Here is a 12,277-nt window from a genome sequence, read left to right on the forward strand (position 1 = left end):
ATTTCTTTCCTTTCAACCTCCCTGTTCTCTCCTGTTCTACTGTACTTTCTGACAGCCTGATTTTGTTGCCTTTCCGTACCTGTAATGGTTATAAGCTAACAGGGAAATGAAGTGGTATCTTATAACATCCATGTTTTGTTGTTATTTCTGACTTTTTTCCCTTAGAGAGTTAGGGAGTATCTGAACACAGAACACAATACCGTTTCCAAATCCTATCTCTAAGGATGGAAAAAGCAGTCGAAAGGACAGTGAATTGAAGGGAAGTAAAGCGACACAGAAGCTAACAGAAAAGTGTTAGGCACGCAAGTGTAAAGGTGAAGTTACACCAGTGCCAGTTAATGAGTTTCTAATATGGTATGCAGATGGTATCCAGGAGGGCCGTGCCTGCAGGGAGTGTAGGTCCTAATATGCTTCAGCAGCTTCATGAAAGAAGATGCAGAAACATTTGTGTGACAAATGGACTGTTAATCCTGGTGCCACTGGTGGAGAAAGAGCTCCTTTACCTCCATCATTTAATTAAAAATGTTCTACTTGGGTAGTTTGTTCTACATAGGAAGTTTGTTCTACATAGGTAGTTTTTGCTGTGGGCTTTAAGATGTAAGATATTGGCCTCAGTGCATGTGATAACATTGCATCAAAAACGAGCCTGTTCTCCAGTGTGCCCAGGCAGATCTTTCATTCAGGACAAAGGAAGTGTGGTTTGTGTTAAAGATATAGTTCAACTTTCATAATAAAGCAAGTTGTGAATGATGAATGAAAGCACTTATTGAGCTGAAAGTACACACACCAGATTGAGCAATGTTGATCTTTGTGCAACAATCAGCTGAGTAAGAGAAAGCAGGGACTGAATTTTCGACTGTCTCAGTTTGACCTTCATTTTGTACTTTTTTTAGCTGCAAATTAACACATCCAATTTTTAGGCAAATGACTGCTGAAATTTTGCCTGTTACTTACTTGACAGTGAGAAAAGGTAGATATGCAAATTGTACTCACAAAAGGGAAGACCAGTCCTTTGACAAGATAAGCAATGAAGTCCAGTTGTATAAATTCTTATGCAATCAACATATGCAATGATTCAAATTGTTAATTTAGAGGGAAAGATCCCATGCTCCCTGGCTGGCTGAGCCATTTCTCCTCCCTCTTCCACCCCCTCCCCCTTAATTTTTTTTTTTTTTTTCCCTACAAATTCAAACACTGTCTTTTAGTAGATTATTTACCATGAAGAAATACCTTGATTGGAATTCAAGCTGAATCAGATTTTAATTTACAAGGAGTGTTTGAAACAAATTTTCAAATGGCATAGCAACACAAAGGTAATTCACAGAGGCGTGTGTTTAAAATAAGGGGCTAGTTTATAGGAAAATCCGGAATGTGGGCTGGAACGTGTTCCAGAATTCCACCCTCTTGTCCTGGCTACACAAACAATGTGACTGAGGCCTGCCAAGAGTTGTCATGTTTAAATAGAGAGAGAGAAGGAAAGTGGCAAGAATTCCCTCTGCACCATAATCCCTGCAGCCTTGCTACTTAGCACTTTTAAGAGAAAGGCGGATACAGGAAGCAAGAATAAGACATAGCACACTCCATCTCTTCTCTCCAATAAACACTGCTTAGAATTCCATCTAATCTGGGAGAATAAACATTTTCAAGGCTTTTCTCTGAACATTTGATCTCAGTGACTACAGCAGGGTGGTTTTTTTTTTTTGTTTTGGTTTTTTTTTGTTTTGGTTTTTTTTTATCCCTCTCCATTATTCCACTGAATGCTGTGGTGTCAGCTTCGCACATCTTGCACTCTGAGACGTAACTTGCAAACCAAATCCTGGGGTCTTTACTCGGATGAAACTCTATGAACTTTAACAGGATATTGGCTTTAGAAAAACTACTAGGCTTGGCATTGTAACTGCTGCTGAGTTGACAGTTACGGAAAGAGTTAAAGAACCTATCACTAAAACGATGACTGTTGCATAAGGGAGTCTTAACCTATGTTGAGCTAAATTCCTCACAAGGCAATTTGAATTGATGGGCTTTTATAACCACTCAGTCAGAAACGAATACATAAAGCACTGGCACAAAAATGTCCATCCCACCCGGAGGCTGGCAGGTATCCCTGTGTTTTGAGGTAACCAAATTTTTATGAGCTGTCTGCCTCATTTCTAATTGAAATGAAAGGAATGGTTTTATGGTCCCCTTTAAAAGTTTTTCCTAAGTTGATTGGCTACTCTTTAGCATTACGAAAACTGTGTTTGGGGGATGTAGCAGGAATTCTTTTTATGGGCTGTGACAGTGAATGGCTGAAGGTTTAGAAGGTTTGACGTTTTCCTTTTAATGCTCTCCAGAAAGATGCATACCACAACTGCCCCCTGTTTCCCCACCTATATGGTAGGTTCGCCACCCACCACATCCCTCACAAAATTTTCATCGGCTTTTTCCATTAATAATGTCAAGTTTCTCTTCAGACAGGGATGTACTGAGGGGTCAGAATACTTACGCAGGCACAAGTTATTAATACAGGGTCTCTCTTGAGAATAAGCATGGAGCTTCAAATTCACGTAGGGAAGAACAGATCTTTCTCTCTTGTCTGTATGTGCCTCAATTATGTGTCTTCAGTCTTGCCTGGGGCCTTGAGGTTGTTGCTATCTTCTAAATATTTGCCTTTCTACTGCTACTTTTTAATGGAAATACAGGAGACTGGGGAAATCTGTCTGTGACAGCTTTTACTCTAGGCTTATTTTCAGAACAGGTATTTTTGCCTTTGCTTTTTCATCTATAATGTGGGAAAACTAGTGGTCAGCTTCCCAAAAGCTGTTGCTAGACTTAAGCAACTAGTGCTGTAAATTATGAGAGACACTGAGTAAAAGGCAATCAGTATGCTAAGCGCTGCATAGCTATTAATCTCCAGGCCAGGTTTTTCAAGGAGCTGTGCACTCGGCAGTTGTTGTCGACTTCCAGTTCAACTCTTAAAGGAAATGCCAAAATAATCAAAACTTCTGCTGGAAGCCTAGTGCTTCAGGAAATCTAGTCATCTGATTTGGAGACGCACGTGGGCAATTGAGTTCTCCTGAATATCTGCCCCCTAACAGCTATATTTAGGGTTGGCACATCTTTCCTAGACAACTGGCATATTAAATATTTTGAAAGGCTCTGCTTTCATTTTATGCTAAAAACCAATGTTTAAAATACAAGCCTTGAAATATATTTCCTTCTCATTTTGCTTTCTGGGAGAGCAAAATCTCTTATTTATGAACTAAACAGGCAATTACAGCCTGCAGTTCCCCACCCAGTTCTACCAATATGCCTGCATCCTGACCTGGGGGGTAGGAAGTAGTTTGTTCTTTATGCCAAATCAGTCCTTGGCCCCTCTCTTCGGGTATCAAGAAGCTGTTTTTCTCATGCAATATCGCCAGCTAGTAACCAAATTGAAGCAATTAAATGCTTTGCACATGTATCGTATGGTAATGACTTTAGATTGTCAAGTGAAAGTCTCCAGAACCCATTAACAACATTTAGAACTAGTTGATTCCCCTCAAAATAACTTTAAAGCCTTTTGTTGGTCAATTGATTGTGTCTTAGTCTTCACCTTTTAAAACCAAAGCACAGAACAATGATGTATGTCCACTGTCATAAGAATGTGAAAATTAGTTGCCATGCATAACTCACTCTCTAGTGAGTATATACAAACATATATTGTATATATACAAACGCTGTTTAAAAGGATCAGATTTTTTTTTTCTTCTTGGTTTTGCCGTTGTAAATGGAGCAAGTCAGATGAATATGTAATATGGAACTGTAACCACTAGTAGACTCTTGCTCGTATTAGCTTTGAAGTTGTTTGTTTTTGTTTTGGAAAAATGTACATTCCAAGTGATCAAACCCTCAAATATTTGTTAGGAAGAGCCTTTGTTATGCCTGTCCTCAGTTGTGAAAGCACTTCATGCTTTCACAAAAATGATCTATAAGAATGAACTATGAAAGCTATGACTGATGCTGAGAAAGGAGAACAGGTTAAACTTGTTCTTAAAAAATCCCCCATACTTCTGGGAACTTAGGACCATTGCATAACATATAGGAAGATATATAGTAGTATATATGCTGCTGTATTACCTAGATACAACAGAATGAAAGGATCTCCTATCCCTTTTTTTTTCTTTTAATTTATTGTATTCTAAAACACAGGGGTTTTGTGAGAGATTTATATGGACTATATTGACTTGCCATCCTGTTGGCAAGAGTGTTTCTTCCTATATTTAATCTTCCTTAAAACTGCTCAAATTGTTATATTAGGCATGCCTGTTACATTCATTTCGAGTGCAGAGAAAAGGGCAGCTGCTTTAACAGTTGTCTTTTCTGTTACAGTCTTATCAGAGGAGCTATAAAAATATAGATGTCTTTTTCTGTATGCATGATTTTATAATCATGAATAAGCTTTGTGCTGCACTGATCCCTGAGAAAATTAAAATTGCCACCATAGGGCTCAGCGTTGTCAAAAGCACATGTGTGTACATGCACACACCGGCACGTGGTAGACTGGAGAGAGGTGCTGCAAATGCATCTAAGAAGTCTTCCTATATACATAATATGTCCTTTAGGTGGTGCCATTGTGTTTTTTTAAGATAAGATTTCACACTCAAGAAAGAGTAAGACACAGTAACAGAAAGGATGTGGTGCACAATACATCCTTATACCCTAAGTGACTCGGAAACATCTGAGTGTACAGAGCCATCCCCACGTACAGGATGTAATGTTGCTAGAGTAAATATGGAGCGGCTGGTGTCAACAATGAAGAAAGCAAAAGCTAAAAGAAGACTGGCAATTTGAAATAGCCAGGAATCTCTTTTTTGAAAAAGCTTTCTGAAACTCAGTTCAGCTCTTAAATGTTAATGTCAGTGAGGAAGAAAAAGTGAAAAAGTGGAGGGAAAGACATATCGTTATTAGCAATGGGTGTGGTCTGTGGAGGTTGGATTTGAGCTGCTTGGCAATGCTAAACCTATCCAAAAAGTGAAGTGTTTGGGTATGCCAGTTGGGTTCACGTGGCTCTTGGTTGATGATGAATCATGAGGAATCTCAGAAATATGCACAGAGAAATGTCTAGGGTGGGTCTCAAAGCAAAAGGGAAATATATTTTGTCCATATCTTGTTTCAAAGGGCGCAGGGGAAGGAGCAGGGAAAGTAGGAGACCGAACGCCTGGTTTCATGGCCCTGGCCAGCCAGTTGCTCACTCTGCTTTTTTCAATACATATTCTAAACTGTCTGTGCTTCAGTTTGAAGCAGTGTTGTTGAGCTTAATGATTTAATGTATTTTAGATGCTTCGAGAATGTTGGATTAATGGGATCACATACATACAAAGCGTTGCTGTTATTTACATACAGTTTAGATGATGTTTTCTTAAAAATCAAGGCACCCTCTGTCCCATGTTTTCTCACTACATACAGGTCAGAAAAGCACAAAAGTACTGTATGTCTGAAACATTTCCAGCAGCTTCCCTGGACCTGCTTCCAAAGCTCATTGAAATCTTGTTAACAGAACACTCTACCTCCCTCTGATACCTCACACTGCAAAACAGCTTTGAAGGCCTAGACTGAATAATGAAGGAAACAAGGGCATCTGGGGTCCATTATTTACCCCATTTCATAAGGCGCTTCTACAAAGTCTGCTGCCTGCCTTTTCAGATCCATGACAGAAATAAATACAAAGCCTGGAAAGAGCGAGCAAGTCAGAGTTGTCTGCTGCCCTCTCCACTGCCCCCCTCCCCTTTTCTTCCTGTTTCACAGGACACATTTGTTTCATCTCAGCTAAATGTAGTTCTCTTTCTGCCCAAGACACTTGTTCTTTCCCCTTCACAGATTGTTTATGCCAAGGAACTCCTTTTTGCTTGGGAAGATGTCTCAAACACCTTTGGGTGTTTCTAAAGGAGACTGGTGTGAAGCTACTCAGAGATTTATTTTATTTTATTTTTTTTCCTGTCAAACTGACAAGGACTTGAAGACTTGAATTGCGACTATGGCCGTGTTGGGAAAACACATGTGAAATGTCAGTAAAGTGATTCCCATCTCAGTGTGCTAATTCACAGGAGGGTATTTTAAAGTAATGGGAGTAATCTGAAATGGTAATGCATCCTAAAGGCTGGAGCTGTCGCAGAGGGAACAAGTTGTGGAAATTTTTGTAAGATCTAGAGTGCCCGAGCATCTTTAAAAGGGCTGGCCCCAAATGCCTCTACATTTCTTGTGAAAATAAACCCCCTGCAAAGCTGGCTTTCCAGTGAAAGCCTTTCAGAATGCTCAGTCAACACTAGAACACTTTCTCTAGGCACTTACTTGACATGGCTAGTATAGGTAAAGTATCTGGGTGGCTACACAGTCACAGAGGATCTGTAAGTTGCTAACGAGTAACTTCACAAATCTTTTTCTGTGATTTTTTTTTTTTTTTTCTGACTAGATGATAATTTATACTAATTTGTTAGCTGCCACAGTTTGATGTAGTTGTCTGTATAAATATTTACACCTGTGGCTTCTATCCACAAACTTTCAAGGGGTTTTTGAGGGGGGCAATTATTTGCAAGCTAAACCCTGCTTTATTAAAGTCCTTTGCAAGAACCATCACTAAAGCCCCATAGATTTTTTTTTATTATTTTATTTTCCCGTATAGGACATTGCCTTTATATGCTGCTTCCACTTTGAATTAGTTGAACTGACAGTTCCAAACTAAGTTCATTTCTTAAGTAAATGAAGGTCTGCAATCCATCTGAATCAGGCTTTCCTTTTGCAACAGTTCAGAAATTGCAATAATGTTATTAATGTGTCAAAAGAAGGCTAAAACAGGATGAAAAAAATAGAAGAGCTTTGGATAAGTAGTTATTTAGTAAGCTCCTAAAACTAGTTCTAATAATAATTTATTTGCCCTAAATGAGGGTTCAGGGTCTAAAAAAGAAGCATAGACAGTGCACATCCTGAATTTTAGGGCTGCTACAGCCTCCGCTGTTTAGTCCCAGCCATTCAAGCCATTTTCAAAATGAGATAAGGTTTGTGTTTCAGTCTCCCTGCCTATTGTTCAAGGAGTAAATGATCTTGTGTTCTTTAGGTTGGGATCAACTTTACTGGACCTTATGTGCCTGAAACGTCACCCAGAATTAATCTCTGAGGTGCAGAGGCTGTTGCTGATTTCTTTTAAGTCCACAAAGCTGCTTCCTGGTTATATTTATAAAACTAATGGGTGACTTTTTTTCCTCTCAGAGAAAATGATAAATCTCAGAGTTCACCAGCATGTGTTTCACGGGCGGTTACCAACCTGTGATCATGTGCATATAATCTAAATAAGAGACAGAAAAATCTCCCAGAAACAGCATGAGTACCATTTATCTTTCTACCATAATAATCTTAGGTTTAGCCAACAAAGTATCTTACAGGATATTTAGCTGACAGCCCACACCACCAGCCTCTGCTGAATCATCATCATATTACACGTGCCATTCCTTTTTTTTTTTTTCCCCCTAGTATTAGAGAGCATGTTGCTTTGCCACTAAAGTAACTGCCAGGCAAAATAATGAGAAATGAAAAATAATGACCAAAAAAAGGCAAACCAAAAATTTATGTTAATTTGACCGTAACGTCTCTTAGTTGGCTCTCAAGCCTCTGAGGTGCTACATAAAGATTTACCTGTTTTCAGCAACATGCTACCCACCAGTCACCATTTCTTTATAATAACAAGCCCCAGAGAGAACTCCTAAAAGGTAATACTTTCTGCCCAACAGTATTGCACATTCTGATGCCTAGATTTCTTACACAGACAAGACAGGAGTGGAAGATTTACCAAATACCTGTTCTTAATCAAAAGCTTTTTCTTGTACATTTGTTACTATTTTGCACGTATGTGTGAAGGCTATTCATGTGAGCAATGGGAGGTGGATTTAAGGCACTGTTGGTCTATTTCTTGCCACAGAAGTTAGAAGAATGCTACAGGCTGCACAGGCAAAAAATGGGCACTTACAGGTTGGCAAGGTTGACTTGCACAGGGTGCAGGGACTGTAATATTTCATGTTCTGATTGCAATCTTTCATATTTGCAGGGAAATTCGCCTTAATTTCACCATACTTCTTATGGAGTAAGAAGGGTGTATGAAAACCAGTGAGTGATTATATGAAAAGCTCTGTGGAAACACCAGGCATCATCCCCTTGATCAAAACCTGGTGGATAGCACAGACAGTTATATCAGGAAGATGGTTGCAGTCTAGCTATAATTACGTACTTCTTGCTGGTCTGACTTTTCTACATACCTCCTCGGGTAGAGCACTTGTTTGTTAGGCTGAAACTATGTGGTGGCGAGTACTGCATACTATTATGTGCTTTGCAGATGTTGCTGTGTTATTGTCTGATAACTGCAGTTGCTAGACTTTGAAACCAGTGGGTTAACTAACTCTCAAGGGGGCTAAGGGTATGTGGTATCCTGCTGCCTTACTGCCTTGGAGCTGTTAAGCATACACGTGCTGCGTTCTGTATTAGCTTGGATTTCCCTGCAGCTCACAGCCTTGGTTTGTTCTTCATATTGCGTAGTTCCTCTCACATTAGTTCCCTACACTTTTTGTGCATTTAATCTGTTTCTGAAATAACTTGGTCTTTCTTACTGGATTTCAGTATGATCTTTGCTTCTTTCCTCATATTTACTATTGTCCTTCTTGTCCACTGTCCAGTTGTTTCTTTCTGTTCTATTCATTTGATATGAACTTTGTAGTTTTTGCAGTTTGAGCCTGCTTTTCAGAAAAGAGAGTAATGGGCTACTGACTAAGGCCCTGAGGGTTGTACAGTTTTTGGTTGTATCAATAATTTGTTCTGATTAATCATAGGGTGCAAAATGAATGAAGAATAGGTACAGGCCTAAAATGTTATACAATTATCTATCTTGCTTTGAGGTACTCGGGTAGGAACAGCAATACGATTGATTACTATGGTCAGAGAACAGTGCTAAGAACTCATCTCGTCTAAATCCCTGCTTTGGGAACTAAATTTCACTGTGGTATAATTAAATGTTCAATCTATTAATTTTCTTCCATGTAAAATGGATGTAATACTAACTGCTTAGTTATCTCATGGAGTGTTGTGGGGACTAATTAGTGCTTGGAAATGAAAAGATGTTTAAATGCTACAGGGACCGAGAGAGGAAACAGTGAAGTTGGCTGGATTCATATCAAAAGTGATGGCTTCATCACATTTACCTACATGTTTTTCTGTGTCCTTTCAACTTGGGAGACACTTGACCTGTCAGCTTGCTTACAAGTCTCGGTACACACCAATACAGGTGGATGGATGGTGGGGGGGGAGAACTGGGGGAGAACTTAGTAGAGTGGGTAGAAGAAGAAAGGAAGAGTTTAATCATCTGTCAAATTAGTAATACCCAGGGTGGTCTGAACTGTTGTACATCTTCCTCCTTTCACAGCATACCTGATTTGGCCCTGCCATGGTGATGTGTTGTGTTGTTTTTTTTAAAAAAAAAAAAAAAAAAACGGAGAGAGAGAAGCTGCAGCAATGACACTAGCTGTTACTGGAGCTATTTTTAAACTTTCTCTTGTCCTTCTTCTTCATGATGTGCCTGCCCCCTTCCTTCAGCCTTCTGCCTCTTTCCTAATAACCACACGCACATTACCCTGTCCTTACAGTTTCCCTACCCTCTTGCCCATGTCCTATTCCTCAACCTCCTTCTACCATTTTCCACTTCCAAGATACAGATTTATCTTGTGACTTCAATCATCCTACATGTCCTTATGCCTCCGTCTCCCATTTTCCTTGCAGAGTTATAGAGTGTGATGTATTCATCATGCACCCCCTAATCTGCTGTTTGCCCAGTGGTTGAGGCTTGTCAAGATAGTGTCTGATTATTGCAGACTTTGAGATATTGGATGCAGGATTAGCTAGATGGCTGAATGATTAATGAAACAGGCTCACAACCACATCTTGTTAAGACCGTGTTCAGCTCTGGGGCCTCCAACATAAGAAGGACATGAACCTGTTGGAGTGCGTCTGGAGGAGGGCCATGAAGATGATCAGAGGGCTGGAGCACCTCTCCTATGAAGACAGGCTGAGAGAGTTGAGGTTGTTCAACCTGGAGAAGAGAAGGTTCCAGGGAGACCTTATAGCAGCCTGCCAGTACCTAACGGGGCCGACAAGAAAGTCAGAGAGGGACTTTTTCCAAGGGCCTGTAGTGATAGGACAAGGGGTAATGGCTTTAAACTGAGAGAGGGTAGATTTAGATTAGATGTAAGGAAGAAGCTCTTCACTGTGAGGGTGGTGAGGCCCTGGAACAGGTTGCCCAGAGGGTTTGTGGATGCCCCATCCCTGGCAGTGTTCAAGGGCAGGTTGGATGGGGCTTGGAGCGACCTGGTCTGGTGGCAGGTGTCCCTGCCCATGGCAGGGGGGTTGGAACTAGATGATCTTTACAGTCCCTTCCAAACCCAAACCATTCTATGATTCTAAGACTGAGTTTATCAAATCCATAAGGGAGTTGCTTAAATCCACTCTTGTGGATCATTTTTCCTTCCTTAAAAAAAAAATCCCCTCTCCTTGTTGCTGAAATATTTATTACCTGGTCATATCCTACCTGGTCTCCTGTATCTTCTTGGTCTGTTTTAATGGCCATTTTAATCATCATGGCTATGTGTCCATCTTGAATTATTGTGATTTTTTGCTCATCTTTACCACAGAAAAACCTACAATATCTTGGTCTAGTTATGGTCATTTCTAGCTCCCTTTCAAATCTTCTCAGGCCTATTTCTTTGCTTTCCCTTTTGCTGTGGTCTCCTTCTCCTCTCCATCCTCCCTCTAATGCCTGCCATGGCTCAGAGGTGCCTTGTCCCTTCCCTGTAAAATTTCTATTTTTCTTAGTATTGCTTTAGAACTAATACCTTCTTCAATTTTTTTCCTCCCATTTCATTACTCATCAGTAATGTCCACAGGCTTCTTTCTCCGCATTCCTGTGGTGTGATCTGTCTCTTATTCTGTAATAAACTCTTGCTCATGTAAGTGGTTCTAGTAAATGTCATCTCCACAGCCTGCAAAATCCTGATGCAAAGAACTGATTTTGCAACGTGTATGCACATATAAAGTGACTATGTACACCATTTGCAGGTCCTGGCCTGTATAGTATTGTTAAATACATGGGCCTAAGCATAGACTTACACCTGCCCATCAGCTATGATTCCTGTGAGCATTTAGTAATGGTTTGAATTCATCACATGTGAAAGTGCCCTTTAGTTCTAAGGTCTTTGTCCTGGTTGTCTATGCTTAAGGTAGCATACTCTCACCTGTGTGAAAGGAACCATAAACTCAACTGTGTTACCATCATAAATCTTTTATCTTCCTCAGTATATTTATATAAAGATGGTGTGCACAATAAAGAGAAGATATAGGATAATTATGGACCAGAAATAATGAAAGCACCAACTCACATGGGTCAGAGTCCCTGTAAATCCACGGGGGTAATCATGTAGATGCTCAGCAGTATGAGGAAGATTGTGCAAAGCAACCAAATATCATAATGTGAAACAATACCTGTACGTGCAAGCTGTGAAGTGTTACAAATAATTGTATTATAGCTAACAGCAGTTACCTGCAGCAAGTAGGAAAGAATCTTGTGTCCATGATGAGTTTAAGCAGGTATGTGTAGTAAGCAGGTGTTTTCCTATAGGCACATCTCACATGCAAGCATGTGTTACTAGATGTACCACAGATCTGACATTCTTCTTAGTGAACTTGGGAGAAGAATGAGGTGGAAAAGGGAGGGGGGGTAGAAACCAATCAAAGAAAGCAATACTTTTTATCAATCATATTTGATGCTATTCTTTCTCTCTCTTTCATCACTTTGATCTCTCAAATAAAACCGATACTTTGGCCACTTTCCAAACTCTTAGCTTTGCCGTCTGAGAGGGCTCTGGGTTAGCTGCTGAGGGTATGTGTTTGCAATTATGCATTTGAAAGTATTTTCCCCTCCGCTGAGATAACATTCTTTTTGTGTTACCACACACTTCTGCTGTCTCGTTTTTCTTCTCCCATGGCACTGTAGGCTGAAAGGCCTCACTGCGTTCCCCCTCCTCCCCCGATCTTTGCAACTGATATCTGAATAAAATACTTTACTCTGCTGGTATTTAACCTGCTGAGCCTTTCACTTTCTAGCTGTGAAACAGACAAAAAGGGTATCGTGCAGAAACATCCTGGCAGTTTCATTTCTTAATATGCCTCCAAGGTAAGGCGAGATTGAACAGGGGTGGGAAAATTTATACTCATGTTAAAGACCTTCAGT

Source organism: Aquila chrysaetos, chromosome 16 (genome assembly GCF_900496995.4).
Source record: "Aquila chrysaetos chrysaetos chromosome 16, bAquChr1.4, whole genome shotgun sequence".
Taxonomy (NCBI): Eukaryota; Metazoa; Chordata; class Aves; order Accipitriformes; family Accipitridae; genus Aquila; species Aquila chrysaetos.